This window comes from Phalacrocorax aristotelis, unplaced genomic scaffold (genome assembly GCF_949628215.1).
Source record: "Phalacrocorax aristotelis unplaced genomic scaffold, bGulAri2.1 scaffold_174, whole genome shotgun sequence".
Classification (NCBI taxonomy): domain Eukaryota; kingdom Metazoa; phylum Chordata; class Aves; order Suliformes; family Phalacrocoracidae; genus Phalacrocorax; species Phalacrocorax aristotelis.
This window is the reverse complement of record NW_027441283.1, coordinates 1,185-21,326: the sequence shown is the minus strand read 5'-3', so window position 1 is coordinate 21,326 and position 20,142 is coordinate 1,185. Positions and strand designations below refer to the sequence as shown.

The 20,142-nt window shown below is 48.7% G+C and overlaps 1 long non-coding RNA gene across 1 annotated transcript; it reads left to right on the top strand.

Moving 5' to 3' along the window:
• The first annotated feature begins 1,061 nt into the window (after positions 1-1,061).
• Positions 1,062-9,940, top strand: LOC142051240 (uncharacterized). Its single transcript, XR_012658369.1, has 2 exons — positions 1,062-1,646; positions 6,620-9,940. It is a non-coding gene; the product is annotated as an uncharacterized LOC142051240 (long non-coding RNA).
• Positions 9,941-20,142: the final 10,202 nt, after the last annotated feature.

The following is a 20,142-nucleotide window of genomic DNA, read 5'->3' as shown; positions in this document are numbered from 1 at the left end:
GGGCCCCGGTCACGGCCGGGCACAGCCGCGCGCCCTCCGAGAGCTGCTGAACGGGGCTGCCGCTCGTGACACATACCGAGCCGTCTGCGACGGGAGCGGGCAGAGGAGGAAGGGGCCGGCGGCCGCGGGGCCTGGCCCCAGGCGGGGGGGGGGGGGGGCTGAGGCCCGTGGGGCCGCCCTGCTGGGTCACTGCCCTGCGCCGCACCGCGCTGGGGGCTGGGGCCCGACCGGCGCCGGGGGACCGGGGGCCGCCACGAGCAGGGGGCCTGAGCTTAGCCACGGCCTGCAAAACACCCCGAAGCGTGAGACGCTGCAAGGCCAAGGTGGTCCTTGGCAATGGGGGCGCCTGGGCTCGGCCTCCGCCTTACCTGTCCTGGGTCTGCGTGGCGTTCCAGGGGAATGGTGTTTTCCTTGTGCGGAAGGTGGGCTGGCCGTTCGGCCGTGCCCCGGCCGTTACCGATCCTGCCAAAGGCGCTCGCACGCTCTGGCCCATTACTGCTGCGGTACCGCGCCGTAGCAGAAAGGTGTTGTGTTTTCTCACAAAAAGCCTCCTATGGTCAGTTGAAGAAATAACCTCCTTCCGTGGCACTGACTCTTTTTGTACAGTCCATAGCCGGCTTTCGGCTTTTGTCTTTACAGCATTCAGTTTGCTTTCTGCCTAGCTTTCTACCTGCTGTGAAACATTTGGATGGTTTTTTCTTGTTGGTTTTTTTTCCCCCTACTTGCTCCACAACTCCCACACCAACCACCCAGCGTGGCTCGCCTTTCAGCCCCCAGACCGAGGAGCCTTGCCCTGGGACGGCCCTTACATGTCAGCAGAGTTGTTCCAGCTCTCACCCTGTCCCTACCCAGCTGAGGACGTCTGTGTCCGTGGGAGACACCCAGACACTCCCCCTGCAGCGTGGCAGCCCCCTGCCCCGTCAGTGAAAACTGCGGCAATATCGGCTAAGTTTAAAAGCGTCAGCAGGAGGTGCAGAATACGTAAATAAAGCGGCGGTTGGCTGCCGGGTATGGGTGCGATATAAATATATTTTGTTTACAGGCCTTCGTGCCTATTGTGAGAGACTGAACTAAGGTATTGTTTATTAAGACTTATGTTAAAGTTCAATGTAAAGCATGCGAAGAATACCTCCCAGGCGTGTTTATGCAAGATAACCACCAGATGTCCAAACTTATCGACAGAGATAAGACAAACAACCCCATATATCACCAGGAAGCAAGAAACGACCCCCTAACAACAACTGAAGCATGCGAAAAGTACCTCCACTATCTCATTGAACATGGAAGTAAAGATGTATAAAGAGAGACTGTTTGAACTGCTCAGTACGGCAGTTGGCGGAGCGCAGACTCCCCTGCCGTCCAGCGCTGTATTTGCTCATATTCTACTTGCTACAATTAATAAAATTCTAATTGGATTATGATCCATTGTGGTCTCAATTTATAACAATTTGGTGCCGTGACTCGGATAAGGAACGGTGAGCTTCTGTCCTCCGGGGAGGCGCCCCGCGGCAATCCGCGGCCCCGCGACCGACAGCTTACCTCAACCTTACCGACGAACCTAAATTCTAGAATGATGAGCAAAGGAGAAACCGGTAAAATCCCATAAAAATTCTGTGCACGGGAGTCCGGACGAAGACGCAGGGCGCGTAAGTACATGGCGAATTTGTTCGCGGGTTTACCGTTCGGGCGGGATTGGGTTTCCTGGAATATAACGAGTGAGAGGTTCGCTATATTGAACCAGGCGAGTGCGGACCCTTAAGTACTGCGTTTCCCATCTCCCGCGAGGGACTGGGCCAGGAACAAGGGGAACGAGTGAGTGCGCGCTTGTGGATATTCCAGAAGATGGGGGCGAAGGGCAGCAAGCCTTCGACTCCCATGGGAAAGGTACCCACTGTACCTAAGAATACCCCTCTGGCATATATCCTAGACAATTGGAGATATTTCCCTGGAACCCTAGGGAAAGATAAACAAAAAATGATAAAATATTGTACTAGGATATGGGGAGGGAAGAAGATTTCTAAAGATGACGTTTGGCCAGTCTATGGGTCAGAAGAGGATTGGGTCAGACAACAATTAAACCTCTGGGTTAACAATAAAAAACCCCTTAACCCAGAAGAGAGTCAGTATGCGGAAGTGTGGCTAGAAAGACCGAGAGCTAGACTTTATCCACTGAATAAAGTAAAAACTGAACAAAAGAAAAAGAAGGAAGAGTTAGACGAAACCCTTCTAAGCCCCCCTCCCTATATTTCTCCTCCTGCTCCCGCAGCCCCTTCAGAGGTCCCCAGAGCACCCACTCCCCCACCAGAATCGGAACAAGGGTCTCCCCCTCCTCCTAGACGCGTAACTAGGAGTAAAAAAGGGGCAGCTCAGATGTATCCTTTAAGGGAAATGCCCATGGGGGGACCCCAACCTGTGATTGGATATATTTTTGTGCCCCTAAGTTCGGCTGACCTACGAGATTTTAAAAGAACCGAGATGGGAAACCTAATTGAAGACCCACTCGGAGTGGCAGAAAGATTCGATCAATTTTTGGGACCAAATCTTTATACTTGGGATGAGATGCAATCTATCCTTGGTCAATTATTTACTACCGAGGAAAGAGATATGATCAGGCGAGCAGGAATGAGACTGTGGGATGCTCAGCATGCCCAGGGACCCCAAGCAGATATTAAATGGCCACTTCAAAGACCTAATTGGGATAATCAGGATCCGGTGCATAGAACTCATATGCAGGACCTGAGAACTATAGTAATTCAAGGGATTAGAGAAGCAGTACCCCGTGGCCAGAATATCAATAAAGCATTTAATGAAATACAAAAGAAAGATGAGAGCCCTACTGAGTGGCTGGAACGACTGAGGAAAGCCCTTCAGCTGTATTCTGGGGTAAATCCAGACAACCCTTTAGGGCAAGCGCTCCTCAAAACTCAGTTTGTGGCAAAATCATGGGAAGATATTAGAAAGAAGATTGAAAAGTTAGAGGACTGGCAGAATAGAGGGTTGGATGAATTATTGAGGGAAGCTCAGAAAGTCTACGTAAGGCGGGAAGAAGAGAGCAGCAAGCGACAAGTAAAAATGATGGTAGCAGCAGTCAGAGAGGATCGCAAAGGGCGGACTGGTGAACACAGATCTGCTGGAACGAAACAAGGGAACGTGGTAGTAAAGAAGGAACAGAGATGTTGTTTTTACTGTAGAAAGAAGGGACATATAAAGACGAATTGCAGAGAAAGGATCAGGGATGAGGAAATATTAAAAACGGAATAGGAGAGTCAGGGGCTCTATATCTTAGGGGACCGGAGTCATCATGAGCCCTTGATAAAATTAAAAATAGGTCCCCATAAACAAGAGTTCACCTTTTTAGTAGACACTGGGGCTGAGAAATCGACTATTAGGCAAATACCTGAGGGATGTAAAGTTTCCCCTGAAAAGGTACAAGTAATTGGGGCAAAAGGAGAACCCTTTAAAGTAAGCAAAATCACAAATGTGGTATTCGAAACTGAAAATAAATTTGGAATGGGTGAACTCTTGCTCGTCCCTGAAGCAGAATTTAATCTGTTAGGACGAGATTTAATTGTTGAATTGCAATTAGAAATTAAAATAAAAAATCAAGAGCTAACGGTGTCTGCCTATCCTTTGACCGTAGATGATCAAAAACAAATTAACCCCGATGTCTGGTACTCTCCGGATACAATAAGTAAACTGGAAATCCCACCGATTAAAATTCAAATTTCCGAACCCCACATACCTGTGAGGATAAGGCAATATCCCATATCCCTAGAAGGACGGAGAAGATTGAAACCAGAAATTGATCGATTATTAGCACAAGGAATCTTAGAGCCTTGTATGTCACCCTTTAACACTCCCATTTTGCCTGTAAGGAAGCCAAATGGGAAATATCGGCTCGTACATGATTTAAGGGAAATAAACAAAAGAACTATCACCCGGTTCCCTGTAGTAGCAAATCCATACACACTGCTAAGCAAGCTAGGACCCCATAACTCCTGGTATAGTGTGGTTGATTTAAAGGATGCCTTTTGGGCCTGTCCACTGGCAGAAGAATGCCGTGATTATTTTGCCTTTGAATGGGAAGACATAGAGACAGGCCGCAGACAGCAATTGAGATGGACCGTGCTCCCCCAAGGGTTCACTGAGTCCCCTAACCTGTTTGGACAGGCCCTGGAAGAGATCTTAAAAGAATACCAGGTACAAACGGGAAATGTGCTGTTACAGTATGTAGATGATCTACTCATAGCAGGGAATAATAAGAAGGATGTAAGAAAAGAAACCATTCGACTTCTAAACTTTCTTGCACAACAGGGACTACGGGTATCACAAGAAAAGTTACAATTTGTGGAGGAAAAAGTGAAATATTTGGGGCATTATTTGTTTAACGGCAAGAAGATATTGGATCCGGAGCGCATTAAGGGAATTCTGGAATTACCTATGCCTGTCACTAAGAGGCAAATTCGACAAGCATTAGGGCTATTTGGGTATTGTAGACAATGGATAGAGAATTACAGCTTTAAAGTTAAATTCTTGTATGAACAACTGTCTAAAGACAAAATACCCAAGTGGACCCCTCAGGATCAAGATCAGTTTATCAGCCTCAAAAGGGAGTTAAGTCAAGCACCGGTTTTAAGCCTCCCAGATCTAAAGCGGCCATTCCATTTATTCGTTAACATACATGAAGGAACAGCATTCGGAGTATTAACTCAGGAATGGGCGGGACAAAAGAAACCAGTAGCATACTTATCAAAGCTGTTGGATCCTGTGAGCAGGGGTTGGCCAAGTTGTTTACAAATCGTTGTTGCTGCTGCCTTATTACTTGAAGAAACGAATCGTATTACCTTCAATGGGGAAGTTGTCCTATATGCGCCTCATAACATAAGGGGGGTGCTTCAACAAAAAGTAGAAAAATGGCTTACAGATAGCCGACTACTAAAGTATGAGGGAATACTCATAGAATCTCCAAAACTGTCCCTAAGGACTGTCGGAGCGGTTAACCCTGCAGAATTTTTATACCCAGGGGAAAGTACTGAGTTAATACACGATTGTCTTCAAACGATTGAACAACAAACACGAATTCGACCAGATCTAGAAGAAGAGGAATTACAACATGGAGAAATAATTTTTATAGATGGGTCATCTCGAATAGTGGAAGGTAAACGATTGTCAGGGTATGCCATCATTAAGTTGGATAAAGGAGAATTTAGGACAATAGAATCGGGCCCCCTGAGTGCCAGCTGGTCGGCTCAAGCCTGTGAGCTGTACGCATTGTGGAAAGCCTTAGTGTCACTGAAGGGAAAGGATGGAACTATATATACAGACTCACGCTATGCGTTCGGAGTAGTACATACCTTTGGGAAAATATGGGAGGAGAGAGGATTTGTTAACTCACAGGGAAAAGAACTGATACACCCAGAATTAATTCGGCGAGTTCTGGGGGCATTGAAAATACCAAATAAAATAGCAGTTGTACATATAAAGGGACACCAGCGAAGCACGAGTTATCAAGTTAGAGGAAATAATGCAGCTGATACAGAAGCAAAACGAGTAGCAGGCAATTATAGTACGATTTTGACTATGCAGCAAGTACCTGTTAGTAATAATTTGAGTTTTGAGTCTGCAGAAAAGGAAAAACTAGAACAAATGGGAGCTAAGGAACAAGATGGTAAGTACATATTGCCAGATGGGAGAGAAGTCTTGCCGAAGGGCATAGCACTCGAAATTTTTTCAAAAATACACAGTAAAACACACTGGGGAACCCAAGCGTTAGTTGATCATTTCAATCAACAGTTTGCCTGTATAAGCGTATATAACATAGCAAAGGCAGTCACTGCAGCCTGCGAGACCTGTCAAAAGGTTAATCGAAACAACATGAGACGAAAACCTCTTGGAGGACGTTCCCCAGCATACAGACCTTTCTCACACATACAAGTGGATTTTACTGAACTACCCAGGGTAGGGCGTTACAAATATTTATTAGTGATGGTGGATCATTTAACACATTATGTTGAGGCTTTTCCTACCTCTAAAGCAACTGCTAACCAAGTTACTAAGGTATTACTTGAACATATTATATCTCGATATGGAGTACCCGATGTAATCGATTCAGACAGAGGAACACACTTTGTGTCAAAAATTGTTAGAAATCTAACAGGAAATTTAGGTATTAAGTGGGAATATCATACGCCATGGCATCCACAAAGTTCGGGAAAAGTTGAAAGGATGAACGGAGAAATCAAAACTATTTTGACTAAATTAATGATAGAAACCAAATTATCATGGGTTAAGTGCCTACCCATGGCACTATTAATTCTCAGAACCAGGCCCCGAGCAGATGTAAGGATATCAGCGTTTGAACTGGTGTATGGAATGCCCTATAGAATCGAAAGTCCACAAACAAATGTTTTAATTCGAGATCATGTGATTAATGAATATGTTTCACAATTAGCAGAACATCGTAACAAGCTTTGGGAACATGGACTAATTGTGCAACGACCCCCATTGGACTTAAAAATTCACAATTTTAAACCTGGGGACTGGATATTAGTTAAAACGTGGAAAGAAGAAACCCTAAAACCCAATTGGGAGGGACCTTATCTTGTTTTGCTTACAACAGAAACAGCTGTCCGGACTGCTGAGCGTGGATGGACTCATGCCAGTCGCATTAAAGGCCCAGTGACGAGACCCCACTGGAAAGTAATCAGTACTCCAGGTGACACCAAGATAACTCTGAAAAGATAACGTAATGATAAGAACTTTAGTTGATTATTTTGCCGCATTACCTTTTGGTATAAAGTGTATATTGCTGTTTATATTTGCTATAATTATCTTTTTTAATCTATTATATATGGAAGCGTACGAAGTGTGTTGAAGGAAATTGCTAAACTTATGTAGTAACACAATATTGAATATAGAGGAAAAGCTAATAAGCCTTTTAGATACACAAATTAGATGCAATCATTTGAACTGCGATTGTTATCCATTTGCTCGTTGCAAGTGTAAGGTATGCCAGGATAAATGGTGGACACACTGTGAATATGGATACCCTCCGATAGGAGTTTGCACACAGTGTTGGAAAATCCAAAGAACTCTCACTGAGTGGAAATTAAAAAAAAAAAAAAAAAAAAAAAAAAAAAAATTTAGAGTCGGAACAAGAAATTATTCGAGGATCCCATGAATGGTGGAAAGTTTTGCCAAAGGAATAAACCCTTAGTATTATTGTTACCATTCCAACGAATCAATCCCCTTTGTGGTTGAAATTTTGGCTACAAAGTGCAGAAGGGAAGTACTAGCTGTGTCTTGCTTAGTCTCATTAGTTAAAGCTGCAAAGTGGGAGGCCTATATAAACAGGCAGAAAGCCTGAAACAGCTGTTCTCCTGAAGATTTCCCTTGCTGCCAAGAAGATGGTACACCCCGTGGCTCGAAGCAACCGAGTCGACGGGCGAGGCAGAGGAGGAACAAACTGTGGAGAAAAGAACCAGAACAATGAGGCGCAAGAGCAGCTATGGTCGAACTTCCCCAAGACTGGTAAAAGTGTACTTAAATTGGAAAAATTGACAGACACCCTTTTTCCTGGTATATCGTTAGTTTTATTATCGATAATAGCCCAAACAAATGGAAAAGGAAACCCTCATGAACCCATGAATTGGACAATAATAAACATACAATATCCAAATAAGCCAATCCAAGCACAAATTATGGAGGGGGGAACAGTTAGTTTCAATATAAGTTTGCGTTACTTAATCGATGGAGAAATGGATAAGAATTGCAAGCCAATTTATATATGCCCGGCATCGAACCCTGGTAAATCATACTGTAATCGTCCAGACCATTATTATTGTGCATACTGGGGATGCGAAACATGGGCCTCTGAATGGTCTGCATCTGGAGATCAAAATCTAGAAATCAAATGGTCACCACAAATATGTCAAAAGAGAAATTGGAGCTACACAGATAGTTACTATAATGGTATATGTAATCATAAAGATATTGGATGTACAGGCATTAATATAACCATAAAAGATCCTAGTCAGGACTTCTGGCTTGTAGGAAAATTTTGGGGAATTAGATATTATGAACAAGGTGTAGATAGAGGGGGTATTTTTCAAATTATGAAGAAACCGATGCCCCACGATCCTTTGCCAATAGGACCAAATCTGGTCCTGAATCCGCTCACTTCCTCTGAAGAAAAGATGGCCCCCGTAATTGTCATAACCCCTTCCTCAGGCTCTCCTTCGAAAACAACTAATGATGCTGTGACTGAATTCTCTTTATCCAGAGATCTAGAGTTGTCAGAACCCAAGGACCCCTTATGGAATCTAATGCAAGCCTCTTATCGTGCCCTTAATGAAAGCAAACCAAATTTAACTGAAGAATGCTGGTTATGTTATAATATTAGACCACCATATTTTGAGGCAGTTGGAAAACCAGGTATGATTCGATAGTCTAATGGTTTAAACCCACAAGAATGTCAATGGGATGACCAGAAGAATCATACGCAAGGAATTACTATTCAATTAGTAACGGGTCAGGGAAAATGTATAGGCACAGTGCCCGAAAAGTATCAGCCTTTGTGCAGCCGAACAGTCACTAACACCAATATAGAGAAACACAAAAATAAAAAGGACAAATGGGCTATCCCGAAATCAGGAGCTAAATGGGTTTGTTCAAACATCGGAATAACGCCTTGCCTATCCTTGAACGTGTTTAATGAATCTCAGTTTTGCATACAGGTGATTATTGTTCCTCGCCTAATCTATCACACCTCTGAGGAGGTGCTACGCCACTTTGAAGGAAACCTGAATAGACAAAAACGAGAGCCAATTACGGCAGTAACCCTAGCTACACTGCTGATAGCGGGTGGAGTTGGAGCAAGTACAGGCATAGCCTCCCTGGTAAAAGGTCAGGAGTTGCAAAATTTGCAGATGGCTGTAGATGAGGATTTAGCAAAAATAGAGCAATCTATTTAAAATTTAGCCACTTCAGTAAAATCTTTATCAGAAGTGGTGCTGCAAAATAGGAGAGGATTAGACCTATTGTTCTTAAAGGAAGGAGGGTTATGCGTAGCTCTCAATGAAGAATGTTGTTCGTTTGCTGACCATACGGGAGTAGTCCAAGACACCATGTCTGAACTCCGGAAAAGGTTAGAACAACGTAAAAAAGATCGTGAAGCGGGCAAGTTATGGTATGAAAGCTGGTTTAATGTTTCACCTTGGCTAACCACTTTGTTGTCTGCTTTAGCAGGACCGTTTATTATGTTGATTCTGGGACTTATATTTGGACCTTATATACTACGCTATATTTTACATTTTATTAAAGAACGGTTTGACCCAGCTAAATTGCTTATTTTGACTACAAGGTCTGAAGCAAAATATAAGAGTGTATCTATTAATGAAGATGACGATTGTTGTGAATGCATAATGCCACACAAGAACTATGATTGTAATTGTGAGATATTACCTTGTGAGTGTTATGATAAATGTCGGAATTGTAGAAGAAGATTTGTCTGCAGTGTCGAAAATGAAAGTAGTGTCTAATAAACAATAATAGGATAAAAAAGAAAAAGGGGGGATTGTGAGAGACTGAACTAAGGTATTGTTTATTAAGACTTATGTTAAAGTTCAATGTAAAGCATGCGAAGAATACCTCCCAGGCGTGTTTATGCAAGATAACCACCAGATGTCCAAACTTATCGACAGAGATAAGACAAACAACCCCATATATCACCAGGAAGCAAGAAACGACCCCCTAACAACAACTGAAGCATGCGAAAAGTACCTCCACTATCTCATTGAACATGGAAGTAAAGATGTATAAAGAGAGACTGTTTGAACTGCTCAGTACGGCAGTTGGCGGAGCGCAGACTCCCCTGCCGTCCAGCGCTGTATTTGCTCATATTCTACTTGCTACAATTAATAAAATTCTAATTGGATTATGATCCATTGTGGTCTCAATTTATAACACTATTCAGCGTTGAACGGCACCGCAGCCCACCCACCCCGGGGCTCACGGGGCTCGGAGAAGGGTCTCTCCAAGGGCACAACCTAAGGCAGCGCAGGAAGCCCAGCTGCCACGCTCCCAGTCGCTACGGGACGCTTGCTTACAGCTACACCGACGAGGGTACGGATGAGGCTGGAACTAGCAGAAATGCTGACTCTTCTGGCCTTTTATTTGTGGAAGGTACAGCGCGCGAGCCTCGGCGGCTCACAGGAGAAGCGCGCAGTGCTGCCTAACTCTCATTCTCAGCTCACGTACTACTGCCAAAGCTCCTGCCCTGTGCTGTGCCAGATGCCGGCTGGCGTGAGCGCCTGGGCTCCTGAGGGACCCCCTTGTCCTGAGAGCCAGAGGTACTCACTTCCCTTTGCATGAGGCCTGTAGGAGATATACCCTGCAATTTAAAAAATCCGTATCAAATGTGGCAGACTCAAAAGAGGGCATTTTTAAAAAGGCAGGTTTGTTTTCTTTGTTAACTTTACGATCTACAGCCTAGCAAAGAGCTCCTTTTCAGTGTCAGTCGCTTGGCTTTCTCCCCTACTGACGAGGTCCCAGCCTCCCGGTGAGATCTCGCTGGAGATATTCTGAGTTTCCCTCGAGTACGTGGCTGCCCTGGCCCGAGGCCAGCGAAGAAGCTGACTTTGCCCGTGCCTGAATCAGCAACAGGTCCAGCAGGCGACTTGCAGAGCCCAGGGAACCCTCGTAAAGAGGTTTGGGGGTGGGGCGCGCCACATCTGCGGCATCGGCCGTGGGAAAGGACCGGCGCAGTAAAACAGGTGGGTGAAACCGCGGTCCGCGCCAATACGTGCTGCTGCCTGGGGCATCGCTTTGCTGCGGGTCAAGTCAGATGCTCTCTGTAAGAGTCAGTCAGGGTAAAGGCAGCAGCAGATTTCTTTTCTGCTCATTTTAACAAAGGCTGGACGGAGCCCATAGAGGAAGGCACTACGCGTCTTGCTGGGTTGGTTTCCCTGCCTTCTCGTAAGCTGTCGCAGAAACTTGCACGAGCAAAGCCTGTGCAAGCTGATGACAGCCACACACGGTTGAAGAGGGAGCAGACGGTGAGAGCAGAGGTGTGCGCTCAGGCTGTGCGCTGGAAGCTAATGCTAATGCTGCAAAATAAAGAGTGGATTTTCTTTTTTGGGTTTAGGTGAGCGCTAAACATGACATGTGCGTATGTGCGTGTGTCTCTCGCAGGTTTTTGTCATACACCCCACCCTCCCACCCCAAAAAAACAACCCACACATGCCACGCGTTAAACAGTGGTTTTCCGTTGTACTTAGAAGTGCTTACATAGGTGTGTTGGTTTTTTTCTTTTTTATTTTTTAATGCAGAAACAGCAATACGATAGATTTAATACAGCTAGCAATTAGATGGGTGTAGCTTTAGAGCGTCGGCTGTTTACAAAGCAACCGCACACCTTCTTTAACTCACAGTTTAAACAAGTAAACTTGCAGTGCATCACACGTGCTTTGTACAGTCACGTTCCACACGGCAGGCCAGATGCTTCACCCTGCCTTGTCCTTGTTGCCCCGACTCCAACGGGACCGCCGAGGCCATCCTGGGGACAGCGCCGCTTTCTAGCAGCTGGGTTGCTTGCCTGGACGCCCCACAGACAAAGAGTCATTTCCCCACTGAACCTCTTCTCAAATAATTTCCTAGCCCTGCAGGCCCCACGTCCTTTGGTTCATATTTCCTTTTTTCCGGGCTTGATGCACAGGACCGACAATTTCCAGAAATAGAAACAGAGGCTGATTCAGTCCAGGCTCAACATTCTCTGACCTAAACCAAACTGTCTTCGAAGAGATAGCTGTACCGTAGGCACCACCTCGGGAACAGAAGTTGCCCTGTCATAAAAAAAAAAAAAAAGATTGAAAACAAGGCATTTCAGGCTGAGGAGGCTGAGCGGTGTGCTGGGGGCGGTGGGGGTTGGAAAGAAACAGTTCAGACGATTAGAGCGAGCTTAGCGTTGCAAAGCGTGCCATTATTTTTAATTTGGCAGTCAGAAGACAATAGATTCTGACACTGATTTCCTGTGTGCTGCGGGAGTTCTCTCCTCAGCATTCCTGTGCACCATTTTACTTTTGTGTCCCGTCCGCTTCGCTTTTGCGCTGTAGCTCTCCGGTTCTAGCTACGCTTCCCACCACCCCCATTACTCTTTGACAAGCCCAGCTCTCACTGTGCTTCCCTTCCCTTCCCTTCCCTTCCCGTATGCGCGTGCAGGGAAAAGCCCGCGCGTCTGCCACTACAGGACACGCTCTGGGAGGCAGGAGAGATGACGACGCTCCCTGACAGAGGACACAGCTGAGGGGCGGTCCGCCGGGGCTGGGGAGATGGCAGCACCTTCCCTCAGCTGCCCCATCCGAGCACAGGTGCAGGTGAGCACTGAGGAGAGACAAGCAGGCAGGAGCCGCAGAGCGAGAGAGAAAATAAAATTCACGGGTGGGTGCTACTTGCGTCTCATTTTTAGCGCAAGGGATGAATTCTCAGCACATTCTTGGAGCTGCCCCTTTGGGACTCACGGAGAAGAGGGAGGTTGGCCACGCGGTGCAGCCCAGCTCTGCTTCCCCTAAATGGTTTTACTGTTCAGGTGTTGCCCTAATCTGGCCGGTACCCCTGCAAAGAGTTTGGGATTTCTGCTGCCTCTCCGGGCCAGCCGCAGACCCTGACTTCATCGCAGCGAATGACCCTGCGCTCGTCAGAGCGGTTGCCGAGTCACATCCCGCTGCCTTCCCTGCAGAACCGGTGACCCTTTTTCAGCCCTTGCCCCCTCTTCTCTCCGCTCGTTGCCCATCCCTTTATCAGTGCCGGCACCGATCCTGCCTCCAGCTCGCCCTGTCTCCACCTGCGAGCGCCCAACAGGAGCTAAATGTCTCCTCAAGGACGCACGGAAGAGACGCGCAGGTAACCCAGCACAGACCCCCTGCAAACATCTTCTTTCCATTTTCTTTCCTCTCCTGACACGAAGAGATGACTTAGGAAAAAGCGTACTGCTCGCACTTCACCTGCACTGCTTCTACTTTCACTTTCGCTCTCCTTGGCAGTAATTAATAGCGGTGGCTGGGGGGGCTGGGGCATTCCCCCAAAGCGGCTGCAGTTACATCCGGGCGGTTGTGGCACTCCATTAGCTCTGTAGTTTTTAAATCTAAATCTTCTGGAATTGTTAGTTCTGCTCAGGAATCACCCGTACCTGCAAATTTTCTTAATAGCTACGCTTGACCCCAGCCACTGTTTAACAGCTCACCTTTATTTCTCTTCATTTAAGAACCTAAAGCTTCGTTTACTGCTTGGGTTGGAAGCAGGAGCTGTCGCTGCCTCTGAACTTTCTAACAGCCCTGTTACAATTTCAGTACTACCCGCTCCCAATTTAGCTTTCCGGGTCGATTTTCATTCTAGATTCGAAAATTTCCTTATTTTGTTTCTGATCAGGAGTCATTAATGCCTGCAGTTGATTTAGTAACGGCTGTATTTAGATTGAGCTATTAATGACTCGCAACTCTATTTATGGCATAAAAAAGGACTGCCTTTGTTTTTTTTAACTACAGATTAGGAATAATGACTGCCTGGTTTGTTCAGTAATAGGTGTGATTAAATTTAGTCACGACTCCTCCCTAAATAATATGTATTTATTTGCACTCTAACAATTTAACCTTCCCTTTACCGGCCAGGGGCACCGACAAGTGCCCGTGCGTACCTCCGCTCCCCCTGCGCCGGCTCCCCAGGGAACAGCCTCTTACCCTGACCAGAGTCTGCAGCGGCCCGTTGTCATCCCAGCTCCTCGCCCTCGAGAAAGCGGCCGCCTGAAGCGGCGGCAGCTCCGCTGCTGCCCAGAGGGGACGGAAATGGCGCGGGGTAAAGCTCTCCGGGCCGCCTGCGTCCCGCGCGGAGGCGGTGACCTCAGCAGCCTGTACGCTGTTGGGGCCGAGCCAACAACCTGAGGAGGAGTCGCAGGGCGTAGCTGTTTCTGCAACAACCACGCTTTCCCGCCTGGCTGGACAAGAAAGCGGGGCCTGCGGGGGCCTGGAGAGGCAGCATCGCTGCAGGTTGTGCCACGGCTGTTGAGAGGCCAAGGCAACACCTGAAACAGTGAACGGCACAACTAGTGAAAACCCCCAAGGTTCCGGGTTCAGTAAAGACAGGAATTGCAGCAGCACAATAAAATGATCTCACGAGGGGAAAAAAAACAGCAAAGCAAAAACCAAACCCCAAACAGAACACCATACCACTAACCCGTCTCACCGCCCCCTCAGCGCCCAAAACAGCATCCTGGGAGAAAAAAAGCAAAGCAGGCCACAAGGGACCTTTCTAGTACAGATGCCGCCAAAGAGTGCCAAGCTCTGGAATCCTTACCTCAGGCAACGCCTCCGCTTCTCTAAACGCCAGAGCACGCCTGCCCGGGGGGCTGAGACAGCCCCAAAGCTGCGACCGCCCGAGGGAACACGGGAGCACCGACGCCAGAGAAGGCCAGGGCCAGAGCCGGGGCTCTTCCACCCCCGGGCCCCGCCCCCGCCCTTCCCACAGCGCCCCGCGAAAGGGGCGGGCCGAGCCCCCCGGGGGGTGAAGGCCCCGGGAGCCGTACGAGAGCCGCCTGGAGTTCCCGGCACGGGAGGGAGGGGGGAGAGAAAACACCCAAACCGAGCCCCCCGAGCGGAGCAAACACAGGCTCGGGCTGTTGCCGGGGGGCGGGGCCTGTCACTAAGGGGGTGTGTCCAAAGGGACGCTGGCAATGCCCCTGGAGCCATCACCAAGGGCAGGGCCTGTTGCTATGGAGGGTGGGGCCAGGCAGCACCAGCAACACCCCCAGGCTGTCACCAGGGGGTGGGACCTGTTGCTAACTGGGGATGCTGGGGAGCACACGAGCACGGCCCCACCCCACCAGGCCCTCGCCAGGGGGCGGGGCCTGTCGCAAAGGTGGGTGGGGCCAGAGGGGTCAGATATCAGCCCGCGCGTATAGACCAGTGCGTCCCAGTAATGACCAACATGCCACACAGTATGGATCCCAGTACATCCCAGCTCCCTCCCAGCGACGCCCAGTACATCCCAGTTCCCTCCCAGTACATCCCAGTTCCCTACCAGTGCAGCCCAGTACATCCCAGATCCCTCCCAGTCCGTCCCAGTTCCTTCCCAGTCCGTCACAGTACATCCCAGTTCCCTCACAGTACATCCCAGTTCCCTCCCAGTTCACACACAGTTCACTCCCAGTTCCATTCCAGTACATCCCAGTACATGCCAGTTGCCTCCCAGTTTCCTCTAAGTACATCCCAGTACTTCAAAGTTCCCTCCCAGTACATCCCAGTTCCCTCACAGTACATCCCAGTACTTCACAGTTCACTCCCACTACATCCCAGTACGTCCCAGTTCCCCCTTGGTACATAACACTTCCCTCCCAATACATCCCAGTTCCCTCCCATTACATCCCGATTCCCTCCCAGTACATCCCAGTTCCCTGCCAGTATGTCCCAGTACATCCCAGTTCCCTCACAGTACATCCCAGTTCCCTCCCAGTACATCCCAGTACATCCCAGTTCCCTCCCAGTACATACCAGTTCCCTCCCAGTACATCCCAGTACATCCTGGTACATCCCAGTTCCCACCCAGTACATCCTACTACATACCAGTTCCCTCCCACTTCCATCCCAGTTCCATCCCAGTTCCATCCCAGTACATCCCAGTACTTCACAGTTCCCTCCCAGTACATCCCAGATCCCTCTAAGTACATCCCAGTACTTCACAGTTCCCTCCCAGCACATCCCAGTACGTCCCAGTTCCCCTCAGTACATAACACTTCCCTCCCAGTACATAACAGTACATCCCAGTGTCCTCACAGTACGTCCCAGTTCCCTCCCAGTACATCCCAGTTCCCTACCAGTACATCCCAGTTCCCTACAAGTTCACTCCCAGTACATCCCAGTACATCCCAGTAGATCCTGGTACATCCCAAATCCCTGCCAGTTCCACCCGGTACAACCCAGTACAAGCCTGTACATCCTAGTTCCTCCACGGTACATCCCAGGGCATCCCCGCACATTGTAGTGCCTCCCAGTACATCCCAGGTCCCTCCCAGTACTGGGAGGGACCTGGGATGTACTGGGAGGGAACTGGGACGTACTGGGAGGGAACTGGGATGTACTGGGAGGGACCTGGGATGTACTGGGAGGGACCTGGGATGTACTGGGATGTAATGGGACGGAACTGGGATGTATTGGGAGGCACTGGGAAAGAAGTGGTAGTGAACCGGGAGGGAATTGGGATGTACGGGGATGAACTGGCAGGGAACTGGGATGTACTGGCATGGAACGGGGATGTATTGGGATGTACAGGCACGGAACTGGAATGTACTGCGATGTACTGGGATGTACTGGGAGCAAACTGGGATTTACTGGGATGTACTGGGAGGAAACTGGGATATACTGGGAGGCACTGGGAGGGAAGTGGGTGTCAACTGGGACATTCCAGTTTCCTCCCAGTACATCCCAGTACCCTACCAGTGCAGCCCAGTACAACCCAGATCCCTCCCAGTACATCCCAGATCCCTCCCAGTCTGTCCCAGTACATCCCAGTACATCCCAGTTCCCTCACAGTACATCCCAGTTGTGCTGGTTTTGGCTGAGAAGGGGTTAATTCTCCTCACTGTGGGGGTCAGCTACCTTTCCAGCTTCCCGCGCTCTGCCGCGTGGCGTGGCAGGGGGGGCTGGGAGGGGCAGGGCCATGGTGGGGGCGGCTGACCCCGACTGGCCAATGGCAGGTTCATTCCATACCATGTGACACCATGACCAGTATATTGAGGGGGGGCAGTGGCAGCGCGCGGGCGGCGCGGCGTCGGGTCGGCGGGCGGCGAGCGGCTGCGGCGCGTGCGGTTTGTTCCGGCGGTTCGTTCCCCCTCTCCCCTCCCCTCCCTTCCCCCCTCCCCCGGGGCTTTGCGCCTCTCGTTGTTCTCCTTCACATTGCATTTCTACTGTTGTTTCTTTTAATTTTCATTATTAAACTGTTCTTATCCCAACCCACGAGCGTTACCCTTCTGATTCTCTCCCCCATCTACCGGTGGGGGAGTGAGCGAGCGACTGTGTGGGGCTGAGCTGCCGCTAAACCACGACAGTCTTTTTGGCGCCCAACGTGGGGCACGAGGGTTGGAGATAACAACAGCTGCTGGTCACAGCACCATGTTGTCCTTTTTGCAGTGGGTGTTAAAAATCGGTGTTGGTTGTTTGAGTCTGCTGTGTTCTGCTGTGATTAGTAATGTTTTGCCTACGAGATTTGTTATACAAACACTCGTTTTCAGCTTTACCTGGTATTTGGGGTTTTTGCTGAAACCGTTACTGTACTTCGGATACCACCTTGTTGAGGCAATTAGCAATTATACCTCCTCCTCTGAGAGATTTTATATGGAGGAAATACAGAATAATACCTTTGCAACTTTGTTCTATGATGTCTGTGCCTTTGTTACAACAACGTTTTTGTATCTTGAACATCCTTGGGTGGTTAAGGTGCAGTCATTGTTAGTTTTTGGGCATGTTGTTTTGGTTTTGACTAAGCAACTTAAGAATATCACCCAGAAATCTGCCCCGAGGCTTGATAGTTACGAGTGGCAGGGCATGTGGGATAGCATGGGCAAATACCTAGGGCAGTGGGCACCCCCAGTGTTTTGGAGTTTCACCCCCGAGCAAGTGCAGAATCCTAAAAAACTAGTAGAATATTTGGAGAAAGTATGTTGTTACGCTGGGAACTCCAGAGAGACACAGATAACTGCAACGTGCTGGGGTCTGGCCCATGCATACCGAGCCCTGCTCAACAGTATTCAGTGCCCCCAGGGGGAAGAGAATGTCTCTGGATTGAAATGCAAAGCGACTGGCACTGTAGACAATCCAGCCCTGACAACAGGCACTGCAGCCACTCAAACCCCCACAACAAGTACCGGAGCTAGCTCAGAAAATAAACCCGTACCAGTATCAGTTGCCCCCATACATAAGACGAAATATTGGAAGCGGACATCAACCCGTTTAGAACGGGATGATGAAGAACCAGGGCCATCGCGGGGAGAGGAGGGAGAAGTAATAAATGAAATAGAGACCACCCGATCTCTGTCCTTAAGCGAGTTGCGAGATATGCGAAAAGATTATAGCCGTCGTTCAGGTGAGCACATTGTCACCTGGCTGCTCCGATGCTGGGATAATGGGGCCAGTAGCCTGGAACTAGAGGGAAAAGAAGCCAAACAATTGGGATCCCTTTCTGGGGAAGGGGGCGTTGACAAAGCAATTGGAAAAAAACCACAAGCCCTCAGCCTCTGGAGGCGACTCCTGTCTGGAGTGAAGGAAAGGTATCCCTTTAAAGAAGATGTTACATATCGCCCAGGAAAATGGACAACTATGGAGAAAGGCATCCAGTATCTCAGGGAATTAGCTGTGTTTGAGGTGATTTATGGTGACCTGGATGATCAACGGTCATCCAAAGATCCAGATGAAGCCGAGTGCACACGACCCATGTGGCGGAAGTTTGTACGGAGCGCACCATCTTCGCATGCAAACTCATTGGCAGTGATGTCCTGGAAAGATGACGAGACACCAACGGTGGCAGAGGTGATAGATAGGCTCCGGGATTATGACACAAATATCTCTTCCTCGCTTGTCTCTGCTGTGGAGAAACTATCCCAAGAGGTCCAGCAACTCAAAGAAGATCTGTCCTACTCCCCACCTCGACAGAGCAGTGTCTCAGCTGTTAGGAATAAGCGTCCTTTGGCTCAAAGAAGGGGATACACACCACGGGCCACCCTATGGTTCTACCTGCGTGACCACGGAGAGGACATGATGAGGTGGGATGGCAAGCCTACTTCGACCCTACAGGCACGAGTACATGAACTGCAAGGAAGAACAGTCACTCAGGGAGGCTCTTCCAGGAAAGCTGCTGCTCCAGTTTCCAGCGAGCAAGTCCCCAGACAGAGGAGTAGAAGCGCAGATTTTATTTCTAAGTGTAATAGAGGGACTCCTGATTCACATTTACAGGAAGTGAGTTGTGACTGCCATGATCAGGACTAGAGGGGCCCTGCCTCCAGCCGGGTGGAGGAAAGGGATAACCGGGCTTACTGGACTGTGTGGATCCGATGGCCTGGCACGTCCGACCCACAGGAGTATAAAGCTTTAGTGGACACCGGCGCACAGTGCACCTTAATGCCATCAAACTATATAGGGGCAGAACCCATCAGCATTGCTGGAGTGACAGGGGGATCCCAAGAGCTAACTGTATTGGAGGCCGAAGTGAGCCTAACTGGCAATGAGTGGCAGAAGCACCCCATTGTGACTGGCCCAGAGGCTCCGTGCATCCTTGGTATAGACTACCTCAGGAGAGGGTATTTCAAGGACCCAAAAGGTTACAAGTGGGCTTTTGGTGTAGCTGCCTTGGAGACGGAGGAAACTGAACAGCTGTCTACCTTGCCCGGTCTCTCAAAGGACCCTTCTGTGGTGGGGTTGCTGAAGGTCAAAGAACAACAGGTGCCAATCGCCACCACAACAGTGCACCGGCGGCAATATCGCACCAACAGAGATTCTCTGATCCCCATCCATAAACTCATTCACCAACTGAGGAGCCAAGGAGTCATCAGTAAGACCCACTCACCCTTTAACAGTCCCATATGGCCAGTCCGGAAGTCTAATGGAGAGTGGAGACTAACAGTAGACTATCGTGGCCTGAATGAAGTCACTCCACCGTTGAGTGCTGCTGTGCCAGACATGCTAGAACTTCAATACGAACTGGAGTCAAAGGCGGCCAAGTGGTATGCCACAATTGATATTGCTAATGCATTCTTCTCAATCCCTCTGGCAGCAGAGTGCAGGCCACAGTTTGCTTTCACATGGAGGGGCGTCCAGTACACCTGGAATCGACTGCCCCAGGGGTGGAAACACAGTCCTACCATTTGCCATGGACTGATTCAGACTGTACTGGAACAGGGAGAAGCTCCAGAACACCTTCAATACATTGATGACATCATTGTGTGGGGCAGCACAGCAGAAGAAGTTTTTGAGAAAGGTGAGAAAATAGTCCAAATCCTTCTGAAAGCTGGTTTTGCCATAAAACAAAGTAAGGTGAAGGGACCTGCACGAGAAATCCAGTTCTTAGGAATTAAATGGCAAGACGGTCGTCGTCAGATTCCAATGGATG